This window comes from Numenius arquata, chromosome 1, assembly GCF_964106895.1.
Source record: "Numenius arquata chromosome 1, bNumArq3.hap1.1, whole genome shotgun sequence".
NCBI lineage: Eukaryota > Metazoa > Chordata > Aves > Charadriiformes > Scolopacidae > Numenius > Numenius arquata.
The window spans coordinates 72,743,883-72,769,589 of record NC_133576.1 but is presented as its reverse complement, the minus strand read 5'-3'; the positions used below and the strand labels follow the sequence as shown (position 1 = coordinate 72,769,589).

At 42.1% G+C, this 25,707-nt stretch overlaps 1 protein-coding gene across 7 annotated transcripts in view; it reads left to right on the top strand.

Moving 5' to 3' along the window:
- The first annotated feature begins 668 nt into the window (after window positions 1-668).
- The window catches only part of FHL2 (four and a half LIM domains 2), a 44,893-nt gene continuing 19,854 nt past the window's right edge, over window positions 669-25,707 (top strand). Inside the window, exons 1-3 of one of the 7 annotated variants that reach the window (XM_074158159.1) lie at window positions 836-954; window positions 4,257-4,358; window positions 14,382-14,525. The gene's annotated coding sequence lies outside the window, so the exon portion shown is untranslated. Of the gene's footprint in view, window positions 955-4,256; window positions 4,359-14,381; window positions 14,526-17,459; window positions 17,773-24,765; window positions 24,838-25,707 lie in introns of those variants that run through there. The other 6 variants (XM_074158136.1, XM_074158145.1, XM_074158119.1 and 3 more) reach the window with 6 other exon arrangements.

The following is a 25,707-nucleotide window of genomic DNA, read 5'->3' as shown; positions in this document are numbered from 1 at the left end:
CAGAGCTGGACCCAGCATTGGCAAGGAGGCAGGCAGGTTGTAACCCCACCTCTGCACCAAAGCTTGCTCAGACAGGTTTTCCTCAAGAGCCAGCGAGACGCTGCCCAGGGGAGCTGCTGGAAGAGCTTTTCTCCACCTCTAATCTCTTGCCCCTTCCATGTACGAGTGTCCTCTTCACCTGGAATCAAACCTGCAAGGTAGTGGGAAGGGAGGCCTGAGCAGAGAGCTTGCTCCTGACCTATGGCCCTGCTGCCCACGTGGATTTATTTCATGACCTCAATCTAGTCTCTGAAGTCTCCGTCTTTTTTGCTGTGAAATGGTAGCAGTGGCACTACCTCCCCCAACATGAGGCTGTGCAGGGGTAAAACAAGGTAGGACACGAGGCACAGACTCCCCTGCAACAAGGCTGCACACCTGGGATGGACAGACCAACAGACAGACAGACAAAGGGGAGTTGGAGTTTGTTACATCCACAGAGGAGTCATCTTTCCCTAGGGTGTTTCTCTCAGTCCTGGAGCCCCGACAGATAATCTGATTGAGAAATTCAAATAGCTTCTAGCTCAGCCAAAATGTCACACCCTGAAATAATGCTAGCTCCTTGGGGTCCCTCGTGGGACCTCCCTGCAGCAGGTGAGTGTATTTTAAGATCAGACACTCCCAAATGCAGCAGAGCAAAGGGCCAGGGCTGCTTGGGAGCATGGCACCCCCCTTTCCATGGTGCCACTCTAGCTATGATGCCTTAAAAGGCTGGTAGCACAGAGGTGCTGCGGTCCTTATCTCCTGCTGATGGCTGGTACTTTGGAGATATTATATTTATAGCTCATCTGAAGCACGAATGCCTAGCTGTCTAATTACTAAACACATAGTTTGGGCAATCCAATAAAGCAGCGAGCCTGTCCCCGTCCTCTCTCGTTCGCAGACTCGCAAGCAGAGGCAGCGCCGAGCTGCAGCAAGGTAAGACAGTGACTTATTTTGGTTTTCACTGTCCTTTGAGCCCTTTTCTCCTTTTCACCTTCCCTTTGCAAAGGGCTCTGGCAATTTCTCAGGGCTCTGTGTAGACATCCTGAGGGGAGCGCTTTTTTTCCCAGGGGAAGAGTGGATTTTAACACATTTATTCTCTTCTTGCTGCCAGGGCACATACAGAGCGCCTCTCTCTGTATTTCCAGTCTGCTGTTGGGAACCAGGTGCTAACTAACAGCTGCTCTTTAGTTTCTGCACTAATAATACGCTGTCATGTTTTCATGTTCTCAAGGAACACAACCATGTCTAACTATAGACACTTCCCTGGTTTGAATAGCAAACTGAATGACTTCAGGCAGAAAGCTTTTGATTAGGTGTTTTTTTTTCCCCCTCTATCAGCATTTTCTCCCTTATGATGAATATTTGGAAAATGAATAGATAGTGAAAAAAAAAAAAGAGGACAGAAGGAACATTCTACTTTTTTCTCTCCTCTTTCAGACCATTTCCTAATGGTCATGAAAGAGAGAAAGACAAATTACAGGCAATGCTTGCTGATTTAATGTTTAAACAATTACTTGTTATGGATTACAGCAGCTGTGGGGAAAGGGAAAAGAAAGTGAAGCACTGAAACATAACTGGGTGTCAAAGCAGGAATTCATCAGAACCAGCCTGTAAAATAGCATTAGCAATAACTGCCAAATGCCAATTATCAGGCTATTGTTACATTAAATTACTTTTAACCTCATCTCATGAGAGCATTAATTTTCAAATGAATCCAATAAAAGAAGACCTCTTTGGAAAAATAAGATTGTTTGTGCCTATGTGTACATTTGTTTGGATGCATTTACACATGCATTTTTAATATAAACATTCTCATAGCGAGAGGTTTTTTGATCTAAGAATCACAAGGTATGACACAAAGGTAAGGGATATTAATTTGTTTTTAGCCTGAGAACCAAAGCTACTACATTTTGCACCAGAATTTCTTTACTATTCCATAATTTAGGAAATTAAATGAAAGAAGGCTTTTTTTCAAAATGCTGAGCAACGATTGCTTCATGGGCTTTGGCAGGATCCTAGGTCCTTGGCACCCCTGGGGAGTAGGGCACCTGAGACCTGACCCAAACCCAAGGCTTGTAGGAATGGTCAGCCCGCTTCAAAGTGTTTGGGATTGGGTTCAGTTCCTAAGTGAGGGTTTCAAAGGCGAAATGGTAGGTCCTCAGTTGATCCAAACCTGCTGGCGGTTCAATGACTTTAGCTGAGAGAATCAGAGTCACAGAATCACAGAATCTTCATGGTTGGAAAAGACCTCTGAGATCACCAAGCCCAACCATACACACACAAAAGACCCCCACAATCTGGGCCACTAGAGCATGCCCTGAAGTGCCACATCTGCACGTTGCTTAAATACCCCAGGCGTGGTGACTTAACCACCGCCCTGTGCAAGCTGTTCCAGTGCCTGACCACTCTCTCAGTAAAGTAATTCTTCCTAATACTTTACTGAAAGAGCTGGATGTTTACATCAGGTACTGATCAGGCCGGTGGACATGGAGAAGTTGGGTCTAGTCCCAGGGCTGTCTCTCCAGCTCTGTCATGGCCATACATGCAATAAACCCAGCAATGCTCCCATGGGAGATGTGGCCCTGGGGCCTTGCCTAGGCCTTTACACACTTCTAGCCTTTGAAACCAAGCAGCCACATCCAAAACATGTCCTAGGGACAGGGTTTGCTCCTAAGGCATGCCCAAGTGGGAGAGCCCTAGCCAGCATCTATACAACTGACCAGTGTGGTGGACTGAGTCTCAGCACCTGGGAGCATCCTGTGGTCCTGACTGATTTATGAGCACTTATACAGCCTCTGAGGCTGCCCCTACATGTTAAACCTCACCTGGGATGGGGACTCACTCCTGTGATGGATGTCCTCAGCTAACATGTCTTGTCCAGCTGAGCTCTCCAGGCTTAAGTTGCCGGGAACCCATGACTGTCAGTGTAGATAGCGTCGAGACAACATGCTTAGGAACAAGCTTGCTCCGCTTTTTATGTGAAGAACAGCACATAACTTAAGTGGAAGAAAAAAAAAAGGTAAAATACCAAATCGTCTGCACATGTGGATATCTTATCTCAAGGCTTACTATCCCCGCATGGTTGTCTTGGAAAGCCTAACTGCAGCTGGTGCCTCTGCACATCCCTCTGTTCTCCAGCAGCAATGGTCTTGCCACTAGACTGTGGTCTGCTCTGTTCAGATCTGCACAGAGCTCCAGTTTTCTTCTCCCCAGCACTGGTGAGATGAGTTTTGTAAGGTGGCTGGAGCCCAAAGGTAGTAAATACCACCAGAGCGCACAGCATTGACCCTTAGCAGGCCACCAGTGGGAGCTGGCAGCTGCTTTAGCTGGACCCACTGCTCCACTTGGTCTGTTTTTTCCAAGATCTTGCTATTAATCTAAACAGATGTGCCTCCGCAGTAAATTGTGCAATAAAGAAATCATGTTCAAAACCATTATTTTTTTATAGAGTAGTCTTACTTCTCCCATACTAGAAATTTTCTCATGTCCTCAAATTCTTTGTCTGTCATCCAAGCCTCAAGATAAAACAATAAAAAATAACAAAATTGTTCTGGTTGGGCACTTAGTGTTAAAGTATCGCCACTGGTGTATTGACAGTATTCCCTCTTAAAAACAAGAAGCAGAAGTGGCATTCCAATCATGTGCAGCAAAACAGGGTTTTTTTTAAAAAAATATGTTGGCCAAAGATCTTTAGCTTGAAAAAATGCAAGAACATACATACTAAGGCAGTGTTTTTCCACTGGATTTGAATTTAAAAGTGAAATAAAACAAAAAGACCTAAAGCCTGTTCCCAAAGTGAGCCCATTCTAAAGGCAGCCTTTCCAACAATAATACTTTGTTCTTACCTAGCATTTGAAAATATGATTAATGGATGAATAACTTTACTTTTTCCCTTCCAAACAGCAAGTCACCAGAACAAGGCAGACCTTTGATTGCAGCTGGCAAGAGGCTGGGAGGGGGCAGACTCATTCAAACACTTCTTTAATGCAGAAAATGTAAAAAGCCATTTTACAAGAAAGAAAACCAGAGAAGGAAGGGAATGTGAAGACTGACTTGGGGTGAAATCCTGGCCCCACTGAAATCAATGGGAGTTTTCTCAGAAACATCCGCTGATTTTAGCAAAGCTCAGATCTCCTCCTTTTCCTTCTAGTTTTAGTAGTGCCAAACTTGTGTAGATTTGCACCACCAGAGTGCATTTTCACATTTTTCCTTACCAGTTTTCCTTTTTTTCACAGCTGTGTATTGTCCAATCAGAGCACAGGCACTCTGGCACAGTTGTTTTTCAGTGAGATGAATTATTGCTGGCTGCAATATTTTATCTTTGGCTTTATATCACAGTGAGTACAGTTTCATGCTGATAAATCTCAGGCTGTTTCAACAATGTTCATCATCTAACTGATTAGCTTTGAGAGGCATAGGTCATATTACACAGAGTCCTAGTTTTTCTGAAAGCAGTGGAAGCAGTTCTGCCTGGTTTTGCTCAGCTCACTCTGACACAAACACGGAAGGAGCACTACCATACATATTTTAAAGGGATCCATCAACTTCATAAAACCCCAAATGTTTCTGCTGCAGGTCAATTTACTGGCTACCGTTACACATGCCACCAAGAAGTAATGAAACTGAAAAAGCTAGAAGAAAAAATATTTTCCCCCGATTTCACTTTATATTTTCAGTAACATTTTGTGTGAAGCCAGTTGTGCAGGTTCTCTTTGATAATACTTTTTTCCTGCTGTCTCTGTGAAACTTCCATATCACACTGAATGAGAGGAAAACTCTCCTTAAAAAAGGGAAAACAAGTACACTTTCAAACCACGTTGTCTTGGGAGTAGAATGGGCATAGATGTGAGGACAGAAATTGATTCACACACTTCATATACAAAGCCAGTGGGCGTTCAGATCAGTGTATTCCCTGTCAAGCTTAATGGATTTCCACCAAAGTCTCACTAGAAATTTGAATGCTTTCTGTTGGAGGGAAGTAGGTAACATTGAGTAGTTGTCCTTTTCGGCAGCCTGCAGCTAGGGGAGCAAAGCTCTTCTTGCCTAGAGATTACCATATGAAAACAAGAATACCTGCAGTCCGCAAATGCCAGCACACAGAAGCCCATTATTCTGTTATTTATCCCATTTTTTAAATGCTGAGAATCCTAATTTCCTATGCATGCAGTCCATTGACTGCAACACGCCCCACAGCCTCCGGTATTGGATGCAGAAGGCAGCAGGACCCTCCAGGGGTTAGGACACAGCTTATTATACAAGACAGGCACGTTAACACCATATAGTATGGCACTCCTGATACAGAACAATAAAACAGGAAGCTATCAGAATAAACTCTATTTGTTGTAGCTTTCAACTTCCGGATGTAAGCCCCAGCTCAGGAATTCACACGAGCACAGGTTAAACACATTGTGTGTTATGTACTCATATGGCCCGCATTTCATATCGTTGAGTATTTCCTCTCTCAACATCCTTTTAGGGGAGAAAAGTAGCACTTTTTCCTAATTCAGAAAGGAGAAGTGGGGGCCAGATCTGAGGGCAGACTCAAGTGCTGAAGTGCGGCGAGGATTGGCAGAGGCTGTGAGACCCAGCTCAGGGCTGAAGTGACCCAGGGCTCCAAGAAATAAATCTTGGAGAGAGGCTCTCCCCTCTTTTCCTTTCATCTGCCTTAAAAATCCTCTAACCAACATGTGGGATGTGCCCAGCTCTGCTCAATTAAGCAGGGGGGAACAAAGCAGCTGAATTCAGGTGTGTAAATGCTGCCTGGACATATCTGCCCCACTTTAGCTATCCAAGGTCAGGTATCTTGTCAGAACTACACAGCTGGATTCCCTCTATGTTCACTGTGGAAAGGAAAACACATCTACAGGGAAGTTCATTCATCCTCAATGGGTGTCTAACAAATCACCCCTCACAGGCACGTCTATTTCTCCACCCACTACAGTGGGATCATGGATGGCTTGTTTAGATCAACTAACATTTGATCAGTTAAAATGAGGCAAGATGGATGCCATTGTAGGTTATTTGCCCTAGTTATACAAAGCATTTTGTTGATTGAGGAACAGACTGTTACCACAAGTCCCTGACTCCTACCTGCAAACTCTCCCTTCCTTTCTACTTTTATGAACCAGGGTGCTTTAGTAATGTAGATTCTTTGTAATAAGAACTGTGTTGTGCTTACTTCTCATCTTTCTCCTTGGTCATTTTTACTTCTTGTATTGGTTTTGCTGTATATTGATGCATTCTGGGGCATTCTCTGGAGATTCATGAGATGAACCAAGGCTATCCTGGTGCTGTAGGAACTCTTGAAAGTCTGCTTCCAGGTGCAAAGTGTGACCCAGACCACAGAAGGAGCATGTCAGATGAATGGGAAGTGCTTCTGGTGGAAACAAGAACCTGTGTAAAGTGGAAATATTTTGTTAGGAATTTTTCCTTGCTTGGTGGGGTTGTAACAGAGAGCAATAGTCTGCTGAAATGGCTTTGCCTCTCAAAACAAAAGGGTATGAAAGAGTTTATTCAGGAATGAAGGGTTATCAAAGAGCATAGAAATTTAGGAGAAGAGACTGAACAGTGGTTATTTTGTAGACCATCCATTCTCATCTGCAGGGAGAAGATCACACAAACCTAGTTGAATATTTGTAATGACAATAGTCTTTACAGCCAACATTGCCTGGAAAAGTTTCAATCCAGTGTGCCTTTTTGTGCAACGTTGAAGGTGTCTGAAAAATTGGAGATTACAATGAAAACATTAACAGTCCTTTGTAGAAAATTCGAATGGAAAGAAGAGGTTTAGCATGAGATTGGTACTTTCCTGATCTGATGCTATGAGTTAGACTTGTATTCCTAATTATTTTTACTGAACTACTTCCAAAAAACATCAGTGTGACTGTGGTAACAATGACAATCAGCCAGCTAGGACACTGGTGTCTCTCATTTTAGACAGACTATTTAAAATAAGAAAAAGAACAGAGCTTTTCCTAATAATGGAAAGTGCTTATGTAAGTTTGTTAGTTAGGCAATCAATGGGAAAATACTCAATCATTATATATAACCTATTATAAAAGACAATTGGAACTTCTTATCGAGACTGATACCAAGGTCATTCATTTGTAAACTGTTTCACCCTTCATCTCATCAAATTCAGTAAGAGTTTTACTTGGAGGTCTCCAAGATTGGCTGAAGAAACATTTCTGAGCTTCATGGTAATAATATTTACACTTATTTGTAGACCACAATCTTAAATAAAGCCATGATGTTGTTTGTAGTGTCATCTTAAGTTTTACAGTTCAATAACTTGCAGATTCATAACCTAAGGAGGATATAGATTTATTAGTGCAATTAATGGTTTAGGATACAATTATTAGTTGCTGTGGAATACTGGTGGCTAAGCAGAAGGTATAATTAATATGGACTTGATTACACAAACAGAGTATATGATGTGCACAGTATTGTTCTACTTAAGAAGATCTTTAGCAGACAGAAGTGAGGAAGACAGTGGCTGCAGATGTTGGAACCTCAACACACTCTTGAAAAGCAACCAGCAAAGCTGTCTGCTTCAAGGATCTTACATCCATGCTCCACCAGGTCTGAAGACCAAGGGACCACAGAACTACAAGCAGCAAAGGGTTCAAGAAAGAGGGACTAGAGTGGGCCAAAAAGGCTTTCTCCTGACCCTGAGGAGCAAATGGTGCATGAAACAGAAGAACAGACTCCATCAACCAAACCGTAGAAATCTCAGGAACAGGTTTTCTAAGGACATTCTTCTGGAAAATTAGTAGATCTGATTTACTGTCATGTTTCTCTGTTTGCTAGTTTTATCTCAGTTAGAAACATTTTGGTTTATAACAAAATATTGGCCCTGAGGCCAATTAGCATGGCACAGCTGGTGTACATGCAGTTATACTGTCTTACTGGGCAAGACAAGATGGGCGCATCCACCCTCCTGTTAGAAGCAGTCCTTTGAGCAGGCCAGCCCTTGGGCCACGCCAGAGACTCCTTGGGAGATGGATGAGGGCTTTGGTTCAGCCAGGTCAGGGGCCACACTCACAGTTGAACATTGTGGACCATCCTCTGCTGTATTTGGGCCAACACAAGCTACATAGATGCAGACAAGGAAGGTGGTGGGGCCAGAGGAATGGGTGATGCAGTCACCCTGAGAAGATCTCTCTGTCATTGGCACAAGCAGGTTGCAGTATGAAAGGGAGATTTGTTCATCCATCCTTTTCTTCTCAACAGCCCTTATTTTGATTCCAGTAGAAAAATGCACACACAGGAGTGGCGTGGCTGGGCCACCCTCTCCCACCATCACAAGCAGGAGCACCCAGCTTGTGTGCTGGGGATCATTTGGGTCCATGCATGGTCTTCGCCATTCCTCTTGCTGTTATCATTGCTTCCTACTGGAGTCTGCCACTCTCCCAGTTGACTGCTTTTGGTAATGGTTTTCTCATTTGTTGAATGACAGTGGCTGAAATAACAGGGCCTTGAAGGGCACAGGCACGTCCAGCTCATTGTGCCTGGAACGGGTTAGGGTTTGGTTATGCACGTGGTTGCACTGGCCGCTGGATGAGGATATGTGACCAGACTCTCAGCCTGGATTCCTGTCCAAGTCATGCCTCCTTTCTGTCTTTCCCCCCTGTGCTTACAAATGCAACTGTAGGATGGATATGCAGCTTGCTAAAGTAAATAGCAAACAGCTCTTGGTCTGAGGCATGCTCACATTAAAAGCCCTCAGGAGCAGCAGAGTGGGCATGGCTGTGGGAGAGCTGTGAGCATCCAAGGAGAGCAGACAGCCTTCCTACCATGTCTTCCTCTGCCCTCTCCTGCAAGTGAAGTTTCTGCTGCCTGTCAGTGCTGTGACTGCTGCCAGGCAAGTCAGCCCCTTCCCCGCATTTATTTCTGGACATCTAAATGTTAGGAACTCTTCCTTGCAAATGAGGAGTCTGGATTCCTGGAAATCCTTCTCGATATAAGGAAGAGTCGTCATCGCACTGGACCGGCTCTTCATGGAGCAGCCAGCCAGGTGGGCAGTGCTCAGTCATGTAAGGCATTTGTATCGTAGCAACCTGGCAAGGACTGGTTAGACTTTATGGTTATCCATTAAGGATAAACGCAAGGACTAGCGTTGCTTCATAATGTGATTTCTGCCTCCTCTCTAATGATTCAAAAAAATTACTTATCTTCCAGCACAAGACACATTGTCTTCAAGACAAGCCCTTGTTCTAAGTCTTTATTTTGTTTTACTCGCAACATTTGGATTTAATTCATATTAAGACAGCAACTCCACTAGACAGTCATATGAATATAAACTTGGCAGGGACAAACACAATCCATATGTCTATCAGGCTGACAATGGATGGTATATTTTTTCAGCTCTATGTGAAGTGTTAGACATGAAATTCACATCAGCAACTAGATAATTACTTTAATCCCATTATTTAAAGGGCCTGAGCACTTATAGAGTTCAAAGTAAGCACAGGCCTAAGAGGATCAACAGCAAGGACTCTACTTCAAAGTGCACAATCTAAGCTCATATTTTCAATCATAATATATGTCGGAGCCTACGTCTCAGACCCTATCGGTTTATCTGTAGTATATACAAACAGTAGTTGAGCAGAAAAATAACTGTTGCCATAAAGAAGGATCTTTCCGCAAAACAGGATGTCCTCAATCATATTCAGATTGGAGAGGGAGACTGTTTCTACTTACATCAAAATATTAGGAGTCTGAAGTAATCTGGGAAGTGATTTGCAACTGTATGCTTCTTTTGAGTACTAGGCAAGTTGAACGGTTTGGGGAATAATAGGGCAAATAGATAACCAGGGTACAAAAAGAGTCCTCAGGGAAGAGATGGCTGTAACAGGAAAAGCTAAATGAATTTTTTTTTTTGCTCCTGTGTTCACTGTGAGGAACTTGGAGAGCTTCCCACAGCAGAACAACTTCCTTATGGGGATCGTCAGAGGATCTATTTCAAGCCGAAGTGTCTGTAGAAGAGGTATGGAACAAATAAACAAAATGAATAGGAAGAAATTGTTAGAACCAGATGGTGTTCACCTAAGAGATCAAAAGGGACTCAAGGATGAATTAGCTGAAATAATAATAATGCATGGCCTCTTATTTAAAACAGGCTTAGAACTGAGCACCTGAAAGTAGCTAATACAGTGCCAGCCTTTTTAAATGATTCCAAGAGAAACTGGGGGAATTACAGCCTGGTAAGTTTGATAAATTTAATAGAAACTACAAAGCAGGGTAGAGAAAATGGATAAATATGATTGGGAGAAATTCGACACAGCTTTGTAAAGAGAAATCATACTCTACAAATCCATTGTTTTCCTGTAAGATGATAAGAAGCATGCAGATACAGGAGATCTTTGGTTACCAGCATCTACTTATTTGTACTTTTCCACGTATTCAGCAAGGGCCCTCACCAAACACCCTTAAAAAATGTAAGCAGCCACGGGATAAGAGGGAAGATCTTTGCATGTATTGCATAAAATCAGCTGAAAGATAAGCAGGCAGTTCTTACAGTAAAAGGAGATTAATAGGAGATTATTAGCGGAAATTCTAAGACTGAGAAACAGAAGGATCTTAGGCAACAGGATGAGTAGGCACTGGAACAGCATCTTAAACTGAATGTAGAAAAGCACAAAGCTGTGTACATGGGGGAAAATGTAACTTTAGCTATGAGGTAATGGTTCTGAGCTGACCACCTGTGGGTGTGAAAATTGGGGGGTGAAATTTTGACCATCTCCTCAGTGGTCAAAAAAAGCCAAAAAGCAAATTGAATGTTAAAGTTCTGGCCATTTCATCTAAAAAGTAAATCGTCATATTGGGAAAAGTTTGGGGAAGGATTATAAAACTTCGCGAGTAGCTTTCATACAGAGTTACTAGGCAGGCTGAGACTCTCCAGCCTAGAAGAGAGATGATAAAGATTGACAAAGGTATGAACAGCCTGTAGTATTTGAATAAAGATCAGTAGCTCATTATCTCTCCAAATGTAAGACCTAGGAGACATCAGATGAAGCTAGTGGGTAGTATGTTCAAAATGAACACAAGGGGATGGTTCTTCAACAACACAGAGTAGAGCTACCTGCTACAGGAAACTGTGAATTTCTTTTCAGGGGATGAGGAGGGAACCATGCAAGTTCATGGAAGTGATATTCAGTATGGATTCTGCCTCCAGGTTGAGAAATCCCTGAGCCAAAAGTTGTTGGAGGCTGGGAGAGTATTATGAGGACATATTACAAGCTATTCATACTTTCTTCCCAAGACACTTCTGAGTCCCCAAGAAGAGGACAACAAGTTGGAGGAACCCTTCTGTTCAACAGTTCTTCTATTACTATGGTATAATCTGAACACCTGCAAATTACAGGTTCTACCTGACATTAGTCATCCTTTACAGGCTTGAATGTTAGTCCGAAAACTCTAGTCCAAATTTTTGCCTTTTTTCGTGTGTGTTGGACTGACAAAACTTATGCTCATTTGACTTTGGAGGTTGTGGAGTCCTATGTTAATTTTTAAGGGCAAATTAGACAAAGATCTGACAGGAATGAGTTAGATATTGTCCCTCCTGCCTTGGGAATGAGTTAGATAAGTTCCTGAGGTGTCTGCCAACTGCTCAGTTTTACAAACCTTTCTTTGCTCAGAGCTCCCAGGGCCTCTGGCTGGCTGATAAGGGGAAATGACAGTTACAAATATTGCTGTTGGCTATTTCTAGAGGGTCATAAAAGACGTCAGGGATGCAGGCAGACAAAGTGTTAAGGAGAGCAGAAGGAAATTATTCACACAGAAGTAATGTTTCGGAGAAGAAGCCGTGAACAGTGGGGCAGTGGCAGGGGGAGGAATCTGGAAAGGGGACTTTGCCTAAAAGCACTGGAGCATGCTGGGAACACTGTGGGGAATACTAGGTATGTGAGCTATTTTGTACAGAATTGCATGTTTCTTGTGCTATCAGAAACACACAGCAATTAGTTTTTTGGAACAGTCACAGTGTGCTTGTTTCATGTGTCTGAAACAGGGAACCATAAATCGTGATTATACTAAAATGAATAAATCCTAAATTAAGGGGTAGTATTTGCCAATTCAGAAGACCAGCAATTACTGCAAACTCTGTAGTAATTTGACATCCCAGGTTCCAACCGCAGGGGTAGGAAACCCAAAAGCTTCTTCCCATCTGTCACACTGAGGGCCCCACACAGCAATCAAGCTGAATCCAGAGGAAAGGAAAGAAGCAACAGTTCCTCCATATAGGTCCCTGCTCCATCATCATTTACAGTCAGCATTTCTAAAGACCACTCACCTCTTGTCAGAGGTTGTCTCTGGATCCCAAAGCACTTCCAAAGATGTGTCATCAGGCTCCCTATCTCTGTTTACAGATGAAAAAACTATGGAGCCAAGGGGTTTAGGGCGTGCTTGGAGTCCAAAGGGGTGTGAGGATGGCAAAGATGAAAATGTTTCCCTCTGGTTTCCTTAAAAGTAGAGGCACCATCTGTTTCCTAATGAGGGGAAAGAAGAAGAGAGAATGGTAGAGAAAGTAAGGAAGGAGAAGATTATATTCAACAAGAATTGTTGCTTTCTACTCACTTTGTTACAACTTTTCACGATTTCTTCTTCACTTGGTTAGCATCCTGGTAAGGGCTTTTCAGGGTGTCTGGCCCACACAGCAGAGACACCTGCTGCTTGGAGAATTGTTTGATGGGCTGCTTTTATCCTGCAATAGCTTTCATGGCTTCTTTTAATCCATGAGGAACTGGGATGGCTCTTCTGATGATGCTGCTTTTCCAATGAAAGACCTGTCAGTTCTGTAAAATGGTGTCACAACTTTCTAAGCTGTTGAAAACTCAACTGTCAACAAGTGGGATTTTCCTTAGCAGATACCAGTTCCTTAAAACCATGGCTTGCTCCTTGAAGCTTCCTCTCATGTGCTGTCTGCTCCATCCACGAGCACCACTACCCTTCTCCCCTGTGATCCCTTCAAGTCACGCTCCACTGCTCATCAGTGTCAAGAGCTGTTTGTCTGCTCAGCTGAGATAGAGAAAAGCAGCACTTGCAGGCACATAGTTGTCTTTCTGCCTGGGTCATCCATTACAAACCATCTCTACATCTCAATTGTCCATGGAGAAAGGAGCATAGGAGCAATTGCATAGACAGTGACAGGTCACTTGTTGACCAGTTGGCCAGTGCCACGTTCACTTTGAGACATGTTTTTCAGGAGATAGATTTCTCTGAATGAAACTGGGGCTAACTGGATAGAAAAGGAGGTCCTGACTAACTTTAAAAAATGAACAAAATCATTGACCAAAGTGACTTCCAGCTCCATCCCAGATCATGCTATCACAGAAACACCCTTGAATTTGAGTCAGTATCATCTATCTTGTCACATAGCAGTATATTATCCTTCTGAAGATAACTTTTCCTATACAAAACCAGAAGTTCTTCAGTGCTACTGAGCCATGGCACCTTTCTCTAAATTCGCTGAAGAAAATTGTTTAAGACTGTATGTGAAAACTATTCAAACACATTAAGAAAGCAAACAAGGAAACATTTTTTTCCAGATTAGATTGGAGTTTCTAAAACATCAGCTTTTCACATTGATTTAGGCTAAACACCACCCCCCCCCCCCCCCCCGAAAGAGAAGAAGTCTTGCATTAGCCCAAACCAGACAGACTTTCACTTCAGGTTAAATTCCCTATCTTCCTTGGCTGAGGTGGTTTTAATGGATTGTCCAAAAGTATCTGTATTCTTTCTTCGGTATCTGTGAAAATCTGGTATTTCTTACTTGCTGAGTATTTCTACTTGAGGATCAAGTCACCTAGGGGAAGAAAGGAAGATCAGAATATTGCAAAAAGCCTTGTGACCAGGAGAATGAATGGGGAGAGAAAATACACACTAAAAAAAATCTGTTTACCCTTTGCATATTCTTCATATGCTTGGGGAAAGCTACATATATCTCTTATGAGAATTAAATTTCAGGAAGATTTAATATTGCTTGGCTGTTATTTTAGGTTTAATGAACTAAAATGCAACGTCTGAATGAGTCTATAGTACTTCCTAAGCAGTAATGCCAAAAATAGCATTTCTCCTAAATGCACCCTCTCATAGTCAATGGAAGCTTGTATTACACAGGTTCCAGCATCAGAAAGGGATTTGTTGAATTCTGATATAGTAACTTAACAGTTTCCAAGATAAAATAGTGGTGGAAGGAATCAGTCAGTAGCTTAGCCATTTTCAAACATAAAAGTGTAGCTTTCCACCTCCCCTGCCCTCTCAGAGACATTACATTTCTCGGTAACTGAAACTGGGGGAAATAGAAGTATTCCACTTCCAGCTGTCTCTTTCCACTGTTTTTCTTTGTTCATTCTTTTCAGCCAGAAGACGAAATAAGTACTGAAATGGTAGTTATTCCAACATCAACCCAGTAGCTGAAGTGAGACTTCTGAAGGATTAGTAAAATCATTGAGAAGCCCTGCTATGAAAATGATACTTTTTCCATCTTGTTTCTCATATGTGAGGTATGGCCTTCTCCACATAGAATTAAACCTGTAAAAGCACACAGGCCACTGAAGAACAAGCACTATATGCTACGCAAAGGCTACATATATGAGGAATATATAAGCCATAGGGTATGTTTCTAAATCACAGGAAGGCACTGAATAATACTTGTCTTTTCAACCTTAAATTTAGGCACCCAATTAGAAACATTGCCCCCTGTTTTCATTGCATTGTCTCCTCTGAAGCCTTGAAGATGGCTGATCTATACTGGGCTAATCAGAGAACCAATGAAGTTAAAAAAAAAATAATAAAAAGTGGGTCACTTAAACCTTACATTTGCCAGTGAAAAAAAAAAAAAAACAAAAAAAACCCTGCTCTTTCCTCCCCATCTCCCTTTCCTTAATTATCATTAAGGAAAATTGGTTTTCTTCCCCTCAGTGGATTTGATACTCGTGGGAAAGAGGGTGTTTACCAATTACTGATGAATATTTACTCGTCAAATAAAAAATTGAAGTGAGCAAGGGTGGACCAACTGAGGGAGGATAAGAGGTCAGAGGATCCCCCTGCCACGCCTAGTAGCATTTGATGGAGTGCATACACCACACCATGGGAAGAGAGAAGGAGCTGCCCATTAATACACCCTCATCCCTTTTGCAGCTCCGTGCAGTCTTAATGTGGCTGCTGAGCATCAAGTCCCATAGTGAGCCCACAGATCGTCAGGTTTTAAGTTGACAGAGGCTCTTCTGCCTTCAAGGAGTCAGACATGCTAGATTAGATAAGACCAAAATGATCTTATCTTCCTAAAGTCAGCCCATGACCTGCAAGAGTTAAACTAAAACTCCATTTCAGCTGGAGCCAGTATATATTTCAATTTGTAATTGTGGAAAACACTTGTATTCCAGCAGGTCACATCAAAAAATCTCTGGCAGAGTTGCTGCAGTGGCTGTCAATGGACAGACAGGGAAATGAAAATATCATGGAAATTGAAAGAAAATCAAACAATGTGTTTGGAATATTTGATTTGTTTTAGAAAGTTTTGGAAATAAACTGACTCAAATAGTCCAGATCTAATCACCTTCAGAGCCCATTTTTCTTCTTTACATGCACTTATAAATCAGAGCCAAGGTAAGAACTGTAACTAAGATGGAAATTAATTATTATTGTTGTCACTGTGCAACAGTTTAATCTAAAAGAAAGGACATCATTATTATTATAGTTGTCGTTGTTATTATTATTACGCACTAACTAGTCCTTTGTATATTTGCTAACAATTTACACAAGAGTTTGGCTATCCTGAGCTCTATATTTACAAGCAGTGAAACTAAAGAGCAGAAAGATGCAATGTCTTGTCCAAGAGCAACTAGCAAGCCAGTGATGGAGCTGGAAACCCAATCAGCAGTTCTCCCAAGACATTGGGGCAGCTCCATGGTAGCTCAAGGGCTCACTGAAAATTGCCCACCGTCTGGTTTAGCTCATCTTCCAGTGCCAGTGCAAATGTAAGGGAGGAGCCAGGGACATGTGGCTGGGGAGTGCAGCAGCTTTGATTTGTATAAGCTTTAATTGCCAGAGAATCAAACTCCTTAATCCCACACATACATGTTTGGTCCTCCAGGGCACAATGCCTGTATTTTGAAAATGCAACTGCAAAGGCTGCAGCATCAGACAGAGCACCCCATGGGCATTGCTTGTCATCAAAATAACTCACAACTGTAACAGAGGTTTTGCTTCTTTTAGAAGAACTAGGAATGGCCCTTTCCCATCATTTTATCCTGCATGTGCTTTTGTATATTTTGAGTAGTGCTGAGACCAACTAACACATTTCGTCCCCATTCCAAATGAATGACAGACTACCATTCAGGTGCACAAGGGGACAGTAAGAACAGGTCAGGGTTCTGGCATATGTTCATTTTGCAGGAGAAACTCTTAGTCAAGCCATATGCACACCTGCACCACCACCCAAACACCACCACTCGGTGTCCAACGCAGAAAGATATCTGGCTACCTGCATTGTCTGGGTGCAAAAAAACAGCAACACTGTCTCGGGCTAATGGGCTTTACATTTTTATCCTACTGGTTTCTCTTAAGGTTGAAAGCATTCAAATTAAAGCACCTCCCCTTGGCAAGCACCAGTCATTACTGAAGTATTACCCTGAATTGCCTCCCCACCCTATCCCTCAAATGGCAGTGAGCAGACATCTCCCATGCACTTCTGATCCAAATTCTTCCCTCTGGGAGGTTTCCCAGGACCCTCACTGTTTTGATTAGCAGAATGTGTTTCTGCTAGAATGGTTGATAGACGAAATTGGATTTTGTAACAGAAAAATTAGTTCCTGGTTAGAGGAGGATTAATGGTTCCCCCTGTCTTTAACATGTGCCCACTGGCAGGGGTCTCTGCTGGGTCCTGAGCGTGTGCTAAGACAATCTGTTCCTTTAGCTTTCTCTTACACAAGGGTGGTTTTTTTTGTTTCATTAATTTCCCTTGCTTTTCTTCTTTTTCCTCCTCACTATGGGGGAACTTGGAAAGAAAGAAGGGTGGAGAGAAACAAGAATGGGCTCTGAACGCTTGTAAAGAAACGCCTGCACACTTGCTCCTCAGAAAAAAATGTGCACCTCTCCACGAAGGAGCAGAGAGACAGCTTGTTTCATTCTTCTCTGGGCAAGGCACTAAGTCTCAGCAGGCAAAACAGCCAAAGAGAATAAAGCCCTATACCAATTTTAATCAAATACTTTATTCTCTCAGCCAGGTGAAGAGCCTTACAAATGTTTGGGCTTGAGTCGCTGTACAACCTTTCCTTCTGTAAAGTGCGATCCCTCGGATTTAGCGAAGCTACGTTATTAATAAGCATCAGGGGTTTAGAGAAACAAAGGCTGGAGGAGGGGGCGGGGGGAGCCTTATTTTAGGAAGGGGGCCAAGAAAGACAAGATGTTTAGGAGGGGGAAGTATCGACACCCTTGGACTAGAGAAAGTGTCGAATGCCAGCTGCAGAGCGCCTAAAAGAATGAGTGTCTCCGACGCTTTTGTCTCCTTATATGGTAAAATGATAGAGAGGGGTTTCACTAGGCTGGGGAAGGCAGCAGCCTCTTTCCACACAACACTGACTGCAGAGCTGAGATCGGAAGAGCCTCTCTTCGCAGGCAGTAGAAAGCCCCGGCCAGCTGTACAGCTCTCCTCTGCAAGCAGGCCGGTGTGCTCTTTACACATTTGTTAATGGATGTGACCCCCTGCCCCTGGTCCAGGAGGTGACATTAACTGCCTGCTACTGCTCTGTAAGTAAAAATCCCTTTTTTTCCCCCCTCCCTCCCCACTACCCACGGAATATATCTTTGAAGGTGTCGCTTGAAACAAAGGGTGCGGAGAGGAGGAGAGCGTTGTTTAATGCCCCAGTGGGTTGTTGGGTAAGGATGCGAGGAGAGAGATTGCCGGTCCCCCTTTCTCCTGAGCACGCAGCGAGGGGTGTGAAGAGGAGAAAAGGACAAATTTCTTATCAGAGCAATTACTGCTGCATGTCCGTCTGTAAAGTGACACATCAGCGAGCTGATGAGGCGCTGGGTCATTTAACGTGTAACTATTTTTAATGACTGTATTGTGCCGTGTGTGTAATCCACTGGGGAGGTGATAAAAAGTAGAAGCTGAGGTCTTAGATTCCTTACACCTCTGTGCACACTCCTGCTGCCGAGCTTAACAAAGAAGGATTTTTGCACTGTAGCAAGAGCAGATGCACATGAAACAAAGGTAGCCTTTCCTTTTTGCAGGCAAACACTGTGGATAGATTGTGTACGGGGAAAAACAGGGAGCTACCAGCATCATATTTCTTCTTTTTACATGATGAAAATAAATTAGAACACTAATCCCAATTAATAGCTCTGAGTTCCTTCCTTCCCTGCTTCTCTCTGCGTGCATGTGTGTGCAGCCACAATAACCCAGGTCCTTAATGTATGCCATCTAACATGGTTTTCTCTGTCTACATAATAAAGGAAATACTAAGTTTCATTGTCTGCATTAGTGGCTGTTCTAAACTTTCTATTTCCCTAAAGGAATAGGGCTTTTATTTAGTTCACCAGATGATACCTGCGTATTTCAGCTTTGCTGTAGAGAGACAGACACATAGTCACAAGAAAGCAAATGTTATAAATTCTATATACCAGCAGCAGTCAGTCTGTTATTGTTACTCCCCTGACTCCTACCTAGAGGTGTATTAACTGAGATTGCTGATTGACACTGAGATTGCCACGGTCAGTAGCTATAACATTTGTTGTTGGCTATACATATTTGTATACGGTGTCTTAAATAGGAATTGTCCTAGAAGGGACTAACAGAAGGGGGTGTGCTATTAGATACTCACATGCATCTGAATGTGAAGGAACGCTTTAACTAAGGTTGCCATTTGGTTTCTGTTATGAACCCTATTTTCATCAGTTCATACATTTATAGGGCTCCCTGCTTTCTGGCTATTATCTTCTGTGCCTTTTATCAGCCAGATGGTAAACTTGCCAGATGGCATTTGCTTTTTGAAGGCAGAAAAAATAGTGTCTCTTTTTTATTTTTTAATTTTATAAAAATTTCTACTTGTTTTCTGCCCCTGTACATATAACTGGGAAAGGATGCACTCTAAAGGCTGCTCTGTCAATAAAGCCTGTGTATATTTTTGCCTACCTTTGGAGAAAATGAAAAGAAGGGATATGAGGTACGATGTTTATTGAAAATTCAGTTCCAAACACTACAATAGTGGCACCACTGTATTCAAAATCTGACCAGAACACCAATAAAACTGTCTTTTACCCTGGCCATAACATAGATAATGATCTTTGGCTTCCGAGCCAGCACATGGTTGAAGTGAGCAGGGCAGCTGAAAGGACACAAATCGCTCTTGCTGAGAAATCATATTTGTGAAAGTTACCTGGGGTTCCCACCTGACATCTCCATCTGACTAGCAGCCCTGAGGCTGAGGGATAGGCCAGTTCTTGAGGTCTTTCGAGAAAGCTTAGAAGATCCCAAGATGGCAGAAGTACTGGAGTAGAATATACTGATTTTTTGCTCTCACCATTCTGGTGAATGTGCTGCCATGGGAATCAGCAGTGTTGCACCTGCAAGCACCAAGTAGTCACTTCCAGGTTTGGGATTTATAGCAAAATGTTAGTAATTTTTGTGAGATCACTGTTATCACATAGCAGCAGATATAGTGTGTAAGATATTGTTTGTATATGCAAAAGTCCTGCCATGAAGAGCATGTAATGGTGATTCCCAACTAAAGTATTTGGGCACAGATAAGGCTCCATTTCCTACTTAAAATTATACGTTTTCTTAAGGAAGTCTAGGGAAGCCTTTTCCCTGTAAACACATCTTTCCTGTCCATACAGACAACTGCACTCCCACCTGTCACACTTTGCATTAGAAAAAAATAAGACAACTCTTCAGTCACACACAACACAATTTTCCAGGATCCCATCACGCTTTAAGCATCAGGAGCCAAAAAACCCCAAAGTTGGTGATGAAGTACAACTCCTGCAATCGTAAGGGCTGGTGACGGTTTCTGCTGCATTGCACTGCAAATTCAAGCTTTCTTCCCAAAAGAAATGGGTGAGGAGGGCTGTAAAGACCTATACTCACAAGAGTGACTCTTGGCTCAGTTCTCCAGGGCATGGAGCCCTGAGCCCGAGAGCCAAGTTGTACCTGCTGTTGTCCTCATCTCCATGCCTCATCTTACAGGAGTCAGGATATTCAGAATTAGGGGAGGGTCAGGTAAATTTTAACACCATCAGCCAGAAGAAATGGTTTCTTCTCCGTGAAAATCAGGCTGGAAACTGAAGTAGTGCCTGTTGCTGCTGGCCAGCATGTCGTCGCTCTTTCAAGGTCCCCACAGACTAGTTACACACAGATCTGAGGCTCATTCATGTTTCTCTGATGAATAAATTGGTCCTGAGCATCTTCAGAGAAACTGGATGGCGTAGCGTTGTAGGCAGACACCTTCCCTCACTTGGGTACTGCTTCAGAGATTGGGGATCTCATAATTTGCATTTTTAGACTGATTAATTCTAATAGTGTAATTTTAATGTTTCATTTCCATATGCACAGTTATTTGTGATGCAGATTCACCCTAAGTGATGGTGTGAAATGGCAGGGTAATGACAGGTTTCATGGAAATAAATCTTGGATACACTGACAGCCACTGAAACATTAACATTTCAACAATACTAATTAGCTATATATAGAGAGAGAGTGTTTGATTAAAAACCATTAGAGGCTTCTTTTAAAGCTGGACATCAAAATACTCATGCCAGGTGAAAAAGTTACAGTCCTAATTTTGTTCCTCTTCACATACCCTTCTATATTATGTTGGATAATATTAACTAGGATGTTAAAAGGCTACTGTACATACAGTATATGTTGTAAGAGGAATGTAGGTGAGTGTAACACTGATGTAAGAATATTCATCTCTCCCTTTCATAGAAAACTTTTAACTTTAAAATTACAAATAATCCACCACAGCAGAGCAAGGCCTAAGGTTGCACTTTTGGTGGTGGGAGGTACTTCTAGACCCTTGGCAAGCACAGGCACAAGGGTTCAAAACCTACCACTCTACTTCATCTTGCAAAATAAAAGTAGTGAGTTGCATAAAACCATAAAATAGCTGTAAGCATTTACTTAGCCCTATTTTGTCATTGCTCTAAAGGACTCTTGAGATTTAGACCAAAAGTATCTTCAGAGGCCAGGATCCCACCTCTGATGTATCCCTCCCTTCCATGCTATGCTGTGCATCTCTCCATGGTGGACCCAACATCTTCCTTCTTCAGTCAGAAAAGATCTCACCCACAAAAAGATTACCCATGTCCATGTCCCCAGGCTCTCTGTGTCTTTCTGTGCTTGCTCCCACATCTCTCATGCACCACAGGTACTTTGACTCAATGTTAATAGCTGATCACTTTGCTCTCTGTGTCCAGTCCTCAGTCCCAAACACCATCAAATAAATTGGACCAAACTGGTTTTACCCAGGTGTAATTGATCTATTTTGCTAAGATGTGCACAGCTGAATGGGTACCTCTAAGGTTTACATAGCCTTCTTTGCCACATTTTGGAAAGCCAACAGCACAGCAGCTGAGCAGAGAAGTATGGGTGCCCCACAGCCCTGAGGCATTTGCTGCTACAGCAGTTTTATACGGTAGCTGAAAGATGTACATTAGCTGATCCTCCAAATCACCATGCATGCCAATTATCTTAGACAGAAAGGGGCTTTGTGCTCGTGCCTCTGTAAACAGAACCAGATAGAGAGACCCAGAGCTGTTCTGCTAGAGGCCAGGACAAATAACAGAGTATTCTTGCTCCATAGGGTCCTTTCAGTTTTGCTTCTATTCTTCTAGAAAGATGGAAACATAGAATATTTGGGACATTGTTATGGTTTTGTGCCCTGGATTGTATTATGCAGGATTTCAAAAATATAGGAGAATTCAGAAATGTCATTGCATGGTAGCACGTAGCATTTTCTGGATATTTCTATCTTAGGATCTAATATCTCTGGGATTAGCAGTGTTCCTGTCAATAAGAAAAAGCAATTCTTTTCTGGAAAAATAAATCTCCATTGGAGTTTAGTGTCTGCAGTCATTTAGCTTTTACATTATGTCTGTAGCAGAGGGCCAGAGATAACAATTGGTTTTATTAAACTTATACTATTTTTCTCCTCTATCGTTTTCTGTTATTTGCTTAAATGCTCTCATTAGAAATATAAATTTCTATGCTTAAGTAATATCAAGTATATCAATATCAAGTTGATCTTTCTCTTTAAGTAAGCCTTTGCTTATTCGGTAAGAGAAAGAAGGAAAACAGCAGTTTCAAAAGGCTCAAAAACAGAAAATAAGAGCAAGCCTTTCCGCTTGAACTGTGCTCTTCCTTGCTATGGTAGATTTAAGAGTCATGCTCTGTGTTATTTCAATAGGCTCCTTTTGTAATTGAAATGTATGCAGGAATGTTGGTAAGACCATACATCCTCCAGTCATTTCAATATCAACCTCAGATAATCATAGTGTAAATTATGTGGGGTACACTTTCAAAGTGTCAGTGCTCAGTTCTTCTGTGGCTTCTGTAGTTACTACCACTGGTTCTTGCTCTACCACTGCTGGAGTGGCTCTAAACTGGAGCAGATCCTTACTGACTGCCAAACACAACAAACCACACAGAAACCACAACTGGAGTGTTCCTTCTCCACTTCTATAACCGGGATTACTTTAGCCAGGCACATGAGAAGCCTTACCACATGAGAAACATTTTCTGTTATTATTAATATTATGCTAAGGAAAACAATTTTAAATAGCAGACTATCCACTTTCCAATTCATGATAGGCTGACTGTGCAATCCAGGCAGGAACCAGGTATGCTTTGGTTATCTGCACACAGTAATGCTGTCTGTCTGCTCTGAAAATTGCTCTAAAGTACTTAAAAAGAGACATCGGAATGTTATACCATAGGCAAAATAAGTCAGCCATGCACAAGGAAGCTGAGTTGCTGGAAAAACCTAACTGTGATTCTGAAGAAAGTTTTAAGGTAACTTTAAAAAGTCCATTAAAAACTAAACATTTTTAAAATAGTTTTTAATATTTAGCATGCATGTAGAAAGGCCTGAGTGGGATACTTAGGAAGAGTTTTCTTTGATTTGGTTTGATTTTTATTGTTTTTTTATTATTACTACTATATTAAAATATGAAACCAGGTTTTCCTGGCTTTTGCCTGGGAGCTTCTAGATCTATGCATATCTAGTCTGAGTTTAAAACCTTCAGAAGCAGCAATGAACACCTCTGTAATTAGATACTTCTAATATCCTAACCTTAACATGGACACTGGTAAAGCAGTCTGAGCTTGTTAACAGGGCTGTTCTGAGAGAGCAATGACATTTTATGTTGTAAGGCCTTGATTTCTTGAAAACAGGGTGCCAAATTCTTTTGGTGGGCTTACTACAGGATTGTTCTTCCATAGCAGCAGCAAGAGGAAAAGGCTTTCACTTTCTTCTCAACTTAAAAAATTAAGGAGTGCAGCCACATCTGTCTAAGCATCCTTGTCTTATTCACAGGCTTACATGGGATACAGGGATACCCAACAACTTGTTCCCCACAGTAATCACAACTCCCATTTTTAAGGACCTACAGAAAGATGATGGTATGAAAAATAGCTGTAGTAATAAGCTTCAGTGTCTCAACAACCTTTCAAAAGTATTTTCCTCCTCTTCTCTTCAACTGAGAAATGCACCTTCATGTAGCAGTAACCCAGTAGCCACTGGCAGGGACAGAGGGCCTGTGGAAGGGAAGAATGGCTGGCTGGGCTTCCTGCAGGATGTGCTGTGCATCACTCGCCTCTCAGCACCTGCTTAGCTTTTGCATCAGCCATCTTTAGTATTAGGAAGCAAATGTCCTTCTGTGACCCATGGAGGGAGACCTAGCTGTTCTGCTTCTATCCCATGCCCAGGAGCCCGCTGCTAGAGGATCAGGCATCCAAGTAACACCTGCCTTATGGCCGCCTAGACCTCCAAGTACTCAAGTTCCCTTTGCTCTCCCTCTGCTCTGTCATGGTATCTGCAGGCACTTATCTCATAAAGAAAAGCATAAGCTGTACTTGCCTAGACAAAGAAAGAGGGCTACTGCCTCTTAATGTGCTTTAGTAAATCTAAACATGCAGGCTGTATGCTTTGGGTGTTTGTGGTGTGCATCTACTGCAGCTAACTTCTGAAGTTCAGGCGGACTCTGACTGTATGTTACTTCTTTTTCCTTCTTGTCAGTGCTACTGGCAACTGGTCGTTTCTTCTTTTCCTGAAGTAAAATAAAAAGAAATAAAATTATCTTTCCCCCCCTCCCCTTGCATGGCACTATGGCCTGATCTGGAAAAATGATTAGCCCTTAGAAGAGTGGCTTGCAGTTGCTGCAACAAGATGATAGATAACAAATGTGGCAATAGCTGCTAAGTTACAGGAAAATAATCGCTTCTTGCCAGAAAGACCAACATAGTTTGAACTGCTAGTTCATAGTTGCAAAGGATATCATAAATCTCTGCATTTTAGTCTTTGGAACATTAACATAAATTGTTTCCAAATGCTCTGGACCTGTATGGCTTATGTCACTGGAGTTGTCAGACACAAATCTTCCTTTCTCAGGGGAAATTAAACAGATAGATAGCAATTTATCCATGAGCACAGTTCTTCTGGAACAAAGTCAGGTGGGAGAAATGTGTGTACATGTTGGAGGAAGATGGGTGTCACCAAAGACCTTTTATTTCCTGCGCAGGTGTCTAACAGAACATCCTGCTCCAGGGGCACAAGTAGAGCCCCAGCCCTAATGACCTAACCGAGGGCCATAGTAAGTACCCCTTTGTCATCTACTGGGGCTTAATTCTGTGTCTCCATATACTGTTACAACAAGAGATCAGACCTTCATTTCATTGAATAAACTAAACAACTCCTACATTTTTTAGACAGTTTCCCTTGGCTTCTTTCTCTCTCTTGTGTGTGTGCATCTATACCTCTCAGTTTTCAACACCCCCTAAAAGGGGTTGAAATAAAAGATGCACAGAACATCTCTTATGAGGCAGGCAAGGTTTGGGGCACCTAGTCCCCTTTTCCAGCAGTCAACAGTGTCATGGGATAGGGGAACACCAGAGGATTTAATAGTGACATTATGAGCCCTAATTGTTATGAGGTAGTATGATAAATTTAACAATTACTGCTAGTAAAACGAGACTGTTTGAGCAAACAGGGGAAGAATTGGAAAGAAGCATAGTTTTTAAGTCAGCCTACTAACTTTTTGGTAATTTTCATGGCAGTTCTTCTTTCCTGAAAGACACAAAGTGGGTAGTGCTAACATTTGGCATAAGCTCTAACTTCTTTTTTGGGCATGCAACAGAAAGCCCTTTTCCTTTTGGAGATATACTTGTTATGTCTAATGTCGTAGGAGGGCGACTGTATGGCAGAAAAATCAACTTCTCTTTCATGATAATATTGAGAGCAATCTGAAAAAACATAAGTATAAAATGACTACTGCAATAAAAGCTAAAGACCTTGTTGTACCGCAAGGAAGTATAATAAAAATGAGCTGCTGGACGACAAAGCTCTACAGTCACCAAGTATCAAACACAAGAGGAAGAAATAGATTAATGGGAAAGAGGTTGAATTGCAATTTGTGCCCATCCATAACTGTGAAAGTCTTTTGGTTTTGGTTTTTTTTTTTTCT